Source organism: Oryctolagus cuniculus, chromosome X, assembly GCF_964237555.1.
Source record: "Oryctolagus cuniculus chromosome X, mOryCun1.1, whole genome shotgun sequence".
Lineage (NCBI taxonomy): Eukaryota > Metazoa > Chordata > Mammalia > Lagomorpha > Leporidae > Oryctolagus > Oryctolagus cuniculus.
This window is the reverse complement of record NC_091453.1, coordinates 26,342,843-26,352,072: the sequence shown is the minus strand read 5'-3', so window position 1 is coordinate 26,352,072 and position 9,230 is coordinate 26,342,843.

Genomic DNA, 9,230 nt, shown 5'->3' with positions numbered 1-9,230 from the left:
TGGGAAGACACAGTGGGAAGGCACTTGCAAGCCAGGAGGCGTCTTCTCGCGAGGAACTGAGGACACTGGCCCCTTGATCTTGGACTTTCTAGCCCGCAGAACAGTGCACAGTCACTTTCTGCGGTTTGGGCTTCTCCCTCCCCAGGCTCCAGCCCTAGCTGACTACTACAAAAACACCATTAGACCACAGCCACCTTGCTCACCAGGGTAGCCCGCTTATCTGTCGCTGGGCGGCACATCCCCCCAAGATTTCCTGACTTGATCAGCTACAATCTTTTAATAAATCTTTCCCGGGTTCAGGGTGTCGGGAGCAGCTGGGGCCCTCGCCTGTCTCGTGGCTGAGGCTGGCTCTCGTCTAGAACACGTCCATGTGGCCTGCCCAGGCGCCGTGCCCAGGTGCTGGCTTGACTGCCTTCCAGCATGGCTGCTGAGATCCATGCGGGAACATCTCAAGACAGGTGCGCAGCAGCGACATTGTCATCGGAGAAGAGAGCCGTGGGAGCCGTGGGGCTCTTGTCTTCCTGCAAGAAAGAATTCAGGCATGAGACAGAGAGCGGAGTGATAAGGTTTTATTGGGGACAGGGCATCTGTCAGATCGGAAAGGGATAGAGAGAGAGCGCCCAGTCGCTTGGACTGGGGCAGAGCGAGGTCCAGGGTTGAGTGGAGAGAATATACCTAGGCAGGCCAGGCGGGCGGCTCAGCAGAGAGCAGAGAGCTGAGCGCGCAGTCATTGTTTGGACTTCCCTAGGTTTTTAAGGGAGTCTCTTTACCCCCTCTCCCTTCTCCTCCAGGACGAAGGATGGGGAGCCCTGGCGGAAGGGCTTGTTAGGTGAAAAAACACAAAATTCCTTTCCAAGATTACCACTGAGGTTGTCAGATGGGGAAGGCTTGCTGGCATCAGCCAAGGGGCTTCTCTCTAGGGTGGCCACCTTAGAGGAAAGATGCTTACCAGGCCAGGTAGAAGGGGGCGGGGCCTCCTTGGAGGGTTTCAGGGTCTGGGCAGGACTTTGAATTGCAGATACTGGATGCAGAGTCTGGACTACCTAGATGTCCGTTTCCTTAGGCCCTTCTCACACACACAGGCTAACTTCTAACTTCCTGCCCAACAACATCGCCTTTTCAGTGGTAGGCTTGGAAGACGTGGATCGTCACTTGCACTATAGACATGCCCACCCAGACTCAAGAGAAGGGAACCGAGACCCCACTTCTTGGTGAAAAAGGTCCCCTCGCCACATTATATGAAGATCACGTAGGTGTGGGTGTGTGGCCTGGTGGTTAAGATGCAAAGATGCCCGCGACCCAAACCGAAGAGCCTGGATTCGATACTCAGTCCCGCTCCTGACCCCACCTCCCTGCCAGTGCCGCCCCTGGGAGCCAGGGCTGCTGGTTCAAGAAGCTGGATGCTTGCCACTCACGTGGGAGACCTGCTGTCCAGAGTTCCTGGCTTGCAGCTTCGCCCAGGCCCAGCCCCCAGCCGTTGCGGGCATTTGAGGGCATGAGCCAGCTGGTGGGACATCTGTCTGTGTGCCTCGGATTTTGAAACAAGAAGAAGGAGAAGAGCGTGTTGATTGGGGTAGCTTGGCGGTGGCCACCTTTGGTCAGCACAGTCTGCCGCATGGGTTGAACGACTGCTTTAATTCTCACAACTTCTTTCTCTGTCTCTCTGCACCAGTCAGGGCTCTCCAGAAACACAGGACCAGTAGGGGGTGTGTGTGCTGTGTGTGTGTGTGTGTGTGTGTGCACTCACATTGTGGGGGGAAGGGACAGTCCTTTCCCTTTCCCCTCCCAGGGACTGCAGCTGGGGATCTGGAAGTTAGATCGACAAAAGGCAGGTTGACCAGAGAAAAGCACAGACACGTATTTAGTGTAATTGTACATAACGCAGGAGCCTTCAGAAGGAACTGAAGACTCAAAGACGTGCATCGGCCCGAGCGCTTCTGTACAGGCCTGAGGGAGAGTGGGAAGCCGGATCTCGGGATGGTGAGTCCTGTCCTCCTTCGGATACACGAGAGGACAGCAGAGGTTCCTGGAAGATGGAATTAAAAGTTCATTTCGGTGCAAAAAAAATTTGAAATGCACACATAGCGCTTTCATCAGATACTCTTTTTTTTTTTTTTTTTGACTGTGCAATTGGTAGCACAGGCCAGCAGGCTGGATACCCAGGCAGGAGTCCACCCCTGGGAAACTTTCCAGTCTTTGCTCCTAAGACTTTCAACTGGGGCTGTTGCCGTGGCATAGCAGGTAAAGCCCCTGCCTGCAGTGCCAGCATCCCATATGGGCGCCGGTTTGAGTCCCAGCTGCTCCACTTCTGATCCAGCTCTCTGCTGTGGCCTGGGAAAGCAGTGGAAGATGACCTAAGTCCTTGGGCCCCTGCACCCACGTGGGAGACCTGGAAGAAGCTCCTGGCTCCTGGCTTCGGATCGGTGCAGCTCTGGCCGATGCTTCCATCTAGGGAGTGAACCAGCGGATGGAAGATCTCTCTCTCTCTCCCTCTCTCTCTGCCTCTGCCTTTCAAAAAAATAAATAAATCTTTTTCAAAAGGTATTAAAAAAAGACTTTCAGCTGATTAGGTGAGACCCGCTCACATTATGGAGGGCAATTTCCTTGGCTTAAGGTCAATGGGTTGCAGTTGGCAATCACATCTACAAAACACCTTCACAGCGACTAGAGTAGTGTTTGATTGAAAACAAAAATTGGACTCCATAGCATAGCTGCATTACCATGTAAAATGTAGCCGTCATACTTACGTTCTCTGAACTAGCTCCCCACACCTTGGCGATGAAGATAAAAGCCCCTTGATCCCTACCTCACCCCCTTGTGTCAGCGCCTCGCTGTAAGACCAGACTGGACGGACTGACTCATTTTGCACGCGTGGAAGTGGAACACAGCACACTTGATGCAATGCCACCCCCGGGATTAGGCTTGGTGAAGTCTGCGTTTTCATCTTGCCCAACCTATCTTGCCCTCTGGCTCAATCACTCTGAACCCAGCCAGCTGCCATCTTGCGAGCTCTCCAATGGGGAAGCCCACGCAGTGAGGAACTGATGGCTCCAGCTGACAGCCAGTGGGGACCTCAGACCTGCTAACAGCAGCCACACGACCGAGCTTGGAAGTGTCTCTTCCCCTAGGACAGCCTGGGATTCAGGTCAAAATGTTGACTGCAGCCTCACGAGAGACCCTGAGGCAGAGGCACCCCGCGAAGCCTCAGCCAGATGTGTGTTGTTTTAAGCCTCTAAGCTTCAGGATAATTTGTTACGCAGCAATAGGGAACGAAAATGGTGTGGGTAGTGAGCACCTAGCAGGTATTTATGCTAATGCAAGTATTATTTGAAACTGGCAGCAGTGCCCTGCAGTGAAGGAATTTGGAAACCAGCAAACCGGATGAGACAGGAGGTATCAGGAGCATAAGGGAAGGGATACACAAGCTGACCTGGGAGGATAGATGGGTAGCAACCAGGTGAGGAAGGAAGACAAAAGCGTTGCAGACAGAGGGAGTAGCATGTGCAAATGCCCTGTGGTGGCAGGTAACATGGCATATTGGTAGACTGCTCGATGATGACAGAGAGGCTGTGGTGGTCAGCACGGCTGGATCATGAAGGCCTGGTACTGAGCTGTGGGTTATAGGAGGGTTCGTATGAATTTGGAGAGCAATGGGATGCCGTTGCAGAGTTTAGGTGGGGGTATGATGCAATCATATTTGTATTGTTAAGCGGTCTCTCTGAAAACCGTGTGTAGAGTGGATCAGCAGGTGCAGAAGGCAGAGTCGGGGACGGCACTAGTCCGGGTGGGCGGTGCCAGCCAGCTTAGACCAAAGCAGAAATAGTGGCAGTGCGTAGATTGGCAGCATCAAGGGCTGCAGAACATCAGCCACCTCCCAGCGGAGACCCAAGCCCCCACGCAGGGTGTGACAGAACTTCAAACAGGTCTGAGTTCAAATTCTGACTGTGCTGCTTACCAGCTGTGTGGCCTTTGGCACGTTTCTAAGCCTCTCTGTGTTTCAATGTCCTCATAGGTAAAGTAAGACTAACAAGGCCTACCTTGCCGGGCTGTGGCGCAGGTGACACGAGTCTCCCCGAAGGCACATGGCATAGAGCAGGGTGCTGTGCTCAGCCATCCTTGGCCTGTGGGAACCTCCCACACGTGTGATGAAGCCTGCCCGAGAGCAGACAGTTGAGGTTTTCTTTTTTAAAGATTTATTTTATTTATTTGAAAGACAGAATTACAGAGAGAGAGAGCGAGAGAGAGAGAGGTCTTCCACCCTCTGGTTCACCCCCAAAATGACTGCAACGGCCAGAGCTGTGCCGATCCGAAGCCAGGAGCTTCTTCAGGGTCTCCCACACAGGTGCAAGCGCCCAAAGACTTGGGCCCATCTTCTGCTGCTTTCCCAGGCCATAGTAGAGAGCTGGATTGGAAGTGGAGCAGCCGGGACTCGAACCAGCACCCACATGGGGCACTGCAGGCAGCGGTTTTACCTGCTACGCCACAGCGCCGGCAGCCCCCAGTTGAGGTTTTGCTCCAAACTAATGTAATGTGTATTTGCTGCACTGTTCGAGAACGTTCGACTCTGCCAGCTGCGATGGGTGAACGCGATCACCAAGAAGTCAGGTAGTAACCTGGGAGAAGCGTCAGGCAGATAAGGACGAGTATTCGTGTGAGCACAGATAGAAAGAGAGGAGGCAGAGAACGCTGATATTCCTGAACAACCAGACGTGCAAAAGGCACGAAATATTCATAAGGCACTAAATATATTTAAGGCACCTGAGGCGCTAAATATTCATGATCAGCTAACTATACATGAGGCAGGCAAGATTCAGCCCCCCATCGGTGACACTCTTTCCAGCCCCCACGTGTCCTCTCCCCAGGAGAGGCAAAGAGCATGCGTGGCTGCTCTCGGGCTAATCAGGCAAGCAGAGCGACGGCCCCGAGCGCACGGAGTGGGGAGCGGGGAGCCGGGAGCGTGTGCTGTGGCCACAGGCACCTGCCTAATGCCCGCAGTCTTCACAGCTCCGGGTGGCTCTCGTGGGCACCTCAGCGGCAGGGACGCTGCAGGGGTGCAGCCGGGAGAGCTGGGCCCGGTCCGTACCCCAGGATCCGGGCACTGCCGTTCTCGCTCCCACTTGCGCCCCCATCCTAAGGGCGAGGCCTTCTCTCCCTGCTCGCGGCTCCCTGCGTGCTTTTTCATCCACGGGACCTGCTGTGTGCCCTGAGCCTGTTCCCTGCTGTCCTCCGCCTTTCTTTACTGCCTTCTTGGAGGTGGGCTCCCACGTGACAGCCGCGGAGCCGCCAGGCAGAGGAAACATTGTTCCGGGCAGGTCAGGCGTTGAGTTTAGAAGCCTGAAAGAGGTGTGGCACCCATCACACCAGTTCTGAGGACATCACAGGTCTCTGCAACGAAAGATTGATTTATTTGAGAGGCAGAGCCAGAGAGAGAGAGAGAGAGAGAGAGAGGTCTTCCATCCGCTGGTTCACTCCCCAATTGGCCACAATGGCCAGAGCTGTGCTGATCCGAAGCCAGGAGCCAGGAGCTTCTTCCAGGTCTCCCACGTGGGTGCAGGGGCCCAAGGACTTGGGCCATCTTCCACTGCTATCCCAGGCCATAGCGGAGAGATGGATAAGAAAAGGAGCAGCCGGGTCTTGAACCGGTGGCCATATGGGATGCCGGCACTGCAGGCAGAGGATGAACCTACTGTGCCACAGCGCCGACAACCCCTGAGCACTTCTTTCTGTACCTGGAAAGCATCCAAAAGGAAACGAAGGCAGTGGAGGGAGCAAGGCTCCCTTGGGGCCGAGAGTGGGGCGACCAAAGACACCCACCCCGACCGCGGTAATGGATGACTTGTTCCGCTGGTAACTGTTCAGTGTCGTAAGAGATTTTTGATCCCCACCCCCCACCACACCCCCGCCCCAGGCCAAGGACGTTGTTGACAAGAAAATTCCCGAATTGGAAAATCACCAAATCCACCAACAAGGTAACCAACTGTGGCAAGGACCAACGAATGGCCCGGGAATTCTCTGTGACTTGGCACACGTTCCTTGCGCACGCGCACACAGTCTGCCCATCGTGGCCCAGGCAAAGCGAGCTCTGGAAGCCTTCATCCCAGCAATCCCGGGGCCCCGCCTGGAAGCGGCGGACGTCACTTCCTGTGCTAGACTCAAGGCGCACAATGGCCTGATGCACAGTGGGGCTGGGAAGAGGGGGACTCCACTGTGTGCCTGGAAGTGAGGGGGGAGGGGCGTCAGAAACATTCCCCTGAGACCTATAAGCGTGAGACCTCAGGGCACAGGCGGCTTTGGTGATGATGGCGTCCAGACTGGGCTGCCAGACCCAGAGCCCCGACACGGCCTCCGGGAGACCCTCTGAGGTTTTCTGACATGGCAGATGAGCCAATCTGCACCCAAGAATGACTCCAGCCACGGTGGCGAAGGCGGCTGAGGGGCAGCCATCAAGAAAAAGCGAAGTCTCTCCCTTTAGGGGTAGGCACTTCACAGTGACTCGCGCAGCAGCCAGGGCAGAAGGAAAGTTCTGGCAAGACAGGCAATGAATGGGAGACACCAGGGCAGCCGAGTGACCCAGCCATGACCTGTCCAACCAAACTGGGCAACCGGCAAACACTTTTGGCTTTTATGGAGCGTTTACTTTAAGGAACCCTGTTTAATTGGTATTAATTAGCAGCTGCTAGTTTCTGTTGCCTCCTAATTGGTGGTTTGCAAGTTGAGAAGTTTAAATGGAGACGGAGGAAGAGGGAAGGATGAGAGAAGGGAGCGCTTCGAACATTCTAGAATATGGGATTAATGATGGGTGGCCTGGAAGCAGCGCCCCCTGGCTGGATACAGTCCCTGTTAGGTTACACACACACACACACACACGGCCACAGCGCTTTCTCTCTAGCCCTCCCTGAGCCCCGGATGTCATGTGGGAACCTCAAGCCTGGGCATTGCCACTTTCACCTTCATCCAAAGCTCCGATCAAGAACCTTGGCAACACTGAAGCTGCTAGATGGCGGGGTGGGGGGGGGGGGCGGCGGGAGGCAGTGTCCCAGCTGTCTGCCCCCTGGGGTAACGAGGCAGGTGCGCTCAGAGAGCTGGCTCCAGTCACATTAAAGGGGTGGGGGGGGTTGGTTTCTAGAAGGTTACAGAAGAGGCTACAGGTGGGCTTTGGAAGCAAGGCGGCTCCGGTCCCTGCTGCGGCTCCTCTGCTCCACTCGCTAACCACGTGGCCACCGTGGCTTCATGTCACTTAACCCATCGGAGCTAAATAAGAGGCACTTCTACCTAGAGACTGGTTGTGAGCGTGAACGCGATGACGTGCGCTGGGCATGGAGGCGCTTTGCTTCGGACACAGGCATCTGTTATCACCAACAGATATTTGAGTGATTAGGAAACGATTCAGCCCTGCCAAGGCCTTTAGCACAAACCTAGTTTTGTAGCTAAATTCTCAGCACTTGCTGCCGGCAGATGTCAGTGTCTCTGGTGCGCTGAGACTCCAGCTGGCTTTGAGAGACAAATCTGGGAGCCTGGACCCCACAGACAGTCTGTCCCCAACACCCCAACAACCCTGGGGGAAACAACTCCAAATCAGCTCATTCCAGGCCTGTGCTCTAAGTGGACCCTGGCAGTCTGTGATTGGCCCTTTACCCCGAGGGCCTAACCAGCTGGGAGCTTGCTCTCTTAGCATTCACCATTTGCACCAATTAACGTGAAGTTCAACTGCAAATCACACTGACCTAAACAAGATAGTTTATTTCTTTGCTTTCGAAGGATGAAGTCTAGGGCTGGTATGGCTATTCTGTTCTCCCAAGTCCTCCAAGATCTAGGTATCTCTGGCAAGATCCTACTGTAGGTCTTGTCACTTGGCTATGCACAAGCTCCACTCCCAAAGTCACCTCTTAGTCTGAGATGGCTGCTACAGCTCCAGCTTTCATATCCATATTCCAACAGGCAGAAAGGACACATAGGATAAAGGGACTAAGGACATGTGTCAGTCGTCTTTGAACAGCCCCCCGAGAATTTGCCACATGAACTTTCCCCTTACATGTAAGTTTAGTCACCTGACCACACCTGGCTGCAAGGTGGCATTGGAAAAGGGGTGATTGGTCTGCAAGCAAGGGAAAGACAAAGGGGCCCCATAGGTAGGAGGCAAAAGGTATGTCCGGACGCATTCACAAAATCTCATTTGGAGCTTAAGTTCGCTAAGGTTGGCTTGTAACTTGCAGCCAAAACAGGTAAGACAATCACAGTCAAGATCATTGCCTTTAGTCCAGCAACCAAACATCACGTGGAGGTGTTTGTTTAAAACATTGGGTTGGGGCTGGTGCTGTGGCGTAGTGGGTAAAGCTGCTGCCTGCAGTACCGGAAGTTTCCCATATGGGCACTGGTTCGAGTCCTCGCTGCTCCACTTCTGATCCAGCTCTCTGCTATGGCCTGGGAAAGCAGAAGATGGCTCAAGTCCTTGGGCCCCTGCACTCATGTGGGAGACCCAGAGGAAGCTCCTGGCTTTGGATTAGCCCAGCTTCGGCCGTTGCGACCAATTGGGGAGTGAACCAGCTGCCGGAAGACCTGTCTCTCTCTCTCTCTTTCTCTCTCTCTCTCTGCCTCTCCTTCTCTCCTCTCTCTGTGTAACTCTGACTTTCAAATAAATAAAAAAAATCTTTAAAAAATTGATTTTTTTTATCCTACCCCCCTCCCCTTCTTATTCCTTGAGTCCGAACAGGGGTAGGACCTGCATTTTTTTTTTTTTTTTGACAGGCAGAGTGGACAGTGAGAGAGAGAGACAGAGAGAAAGGTCTTCCTTTGCCGTTGGTTCACCTTCCAATGGCCGCCGTGGCCGGCGCGCTGCGGCCAGCACACTGCGCTGATCTGAAGGCAGGAGCCAGGTGCTTCTCCTGGTCTCCCATGGGGTGCAGGGCCCAAGGACTTGGGCCATCCTCCACTGCGCTCCCTGGCCACAGCAGAGAGCTGGCCTGGAAGAGGGGCAACTGGGACAGAATCCGGCGCCCCGACCGGGACTAGAACCCGAGGACCTGCATTTTTAACAGCTTCTCCCCGCAAGGACTACAGTTTGGGAAAGACGACCTGATGGCCAGTTCAGCCGCAGATGTCCTGGCTTGAATCAAGCGCCATTTCATTTGCTCTCGGGTTCAGCAGGTCAGGGATTTGGAACGGCCTAACGGTGACAGCTTGTCCGCTCCGTACCGTCTGGGGCCTCAGTTGGGAGGACACGAAGGCTGTGA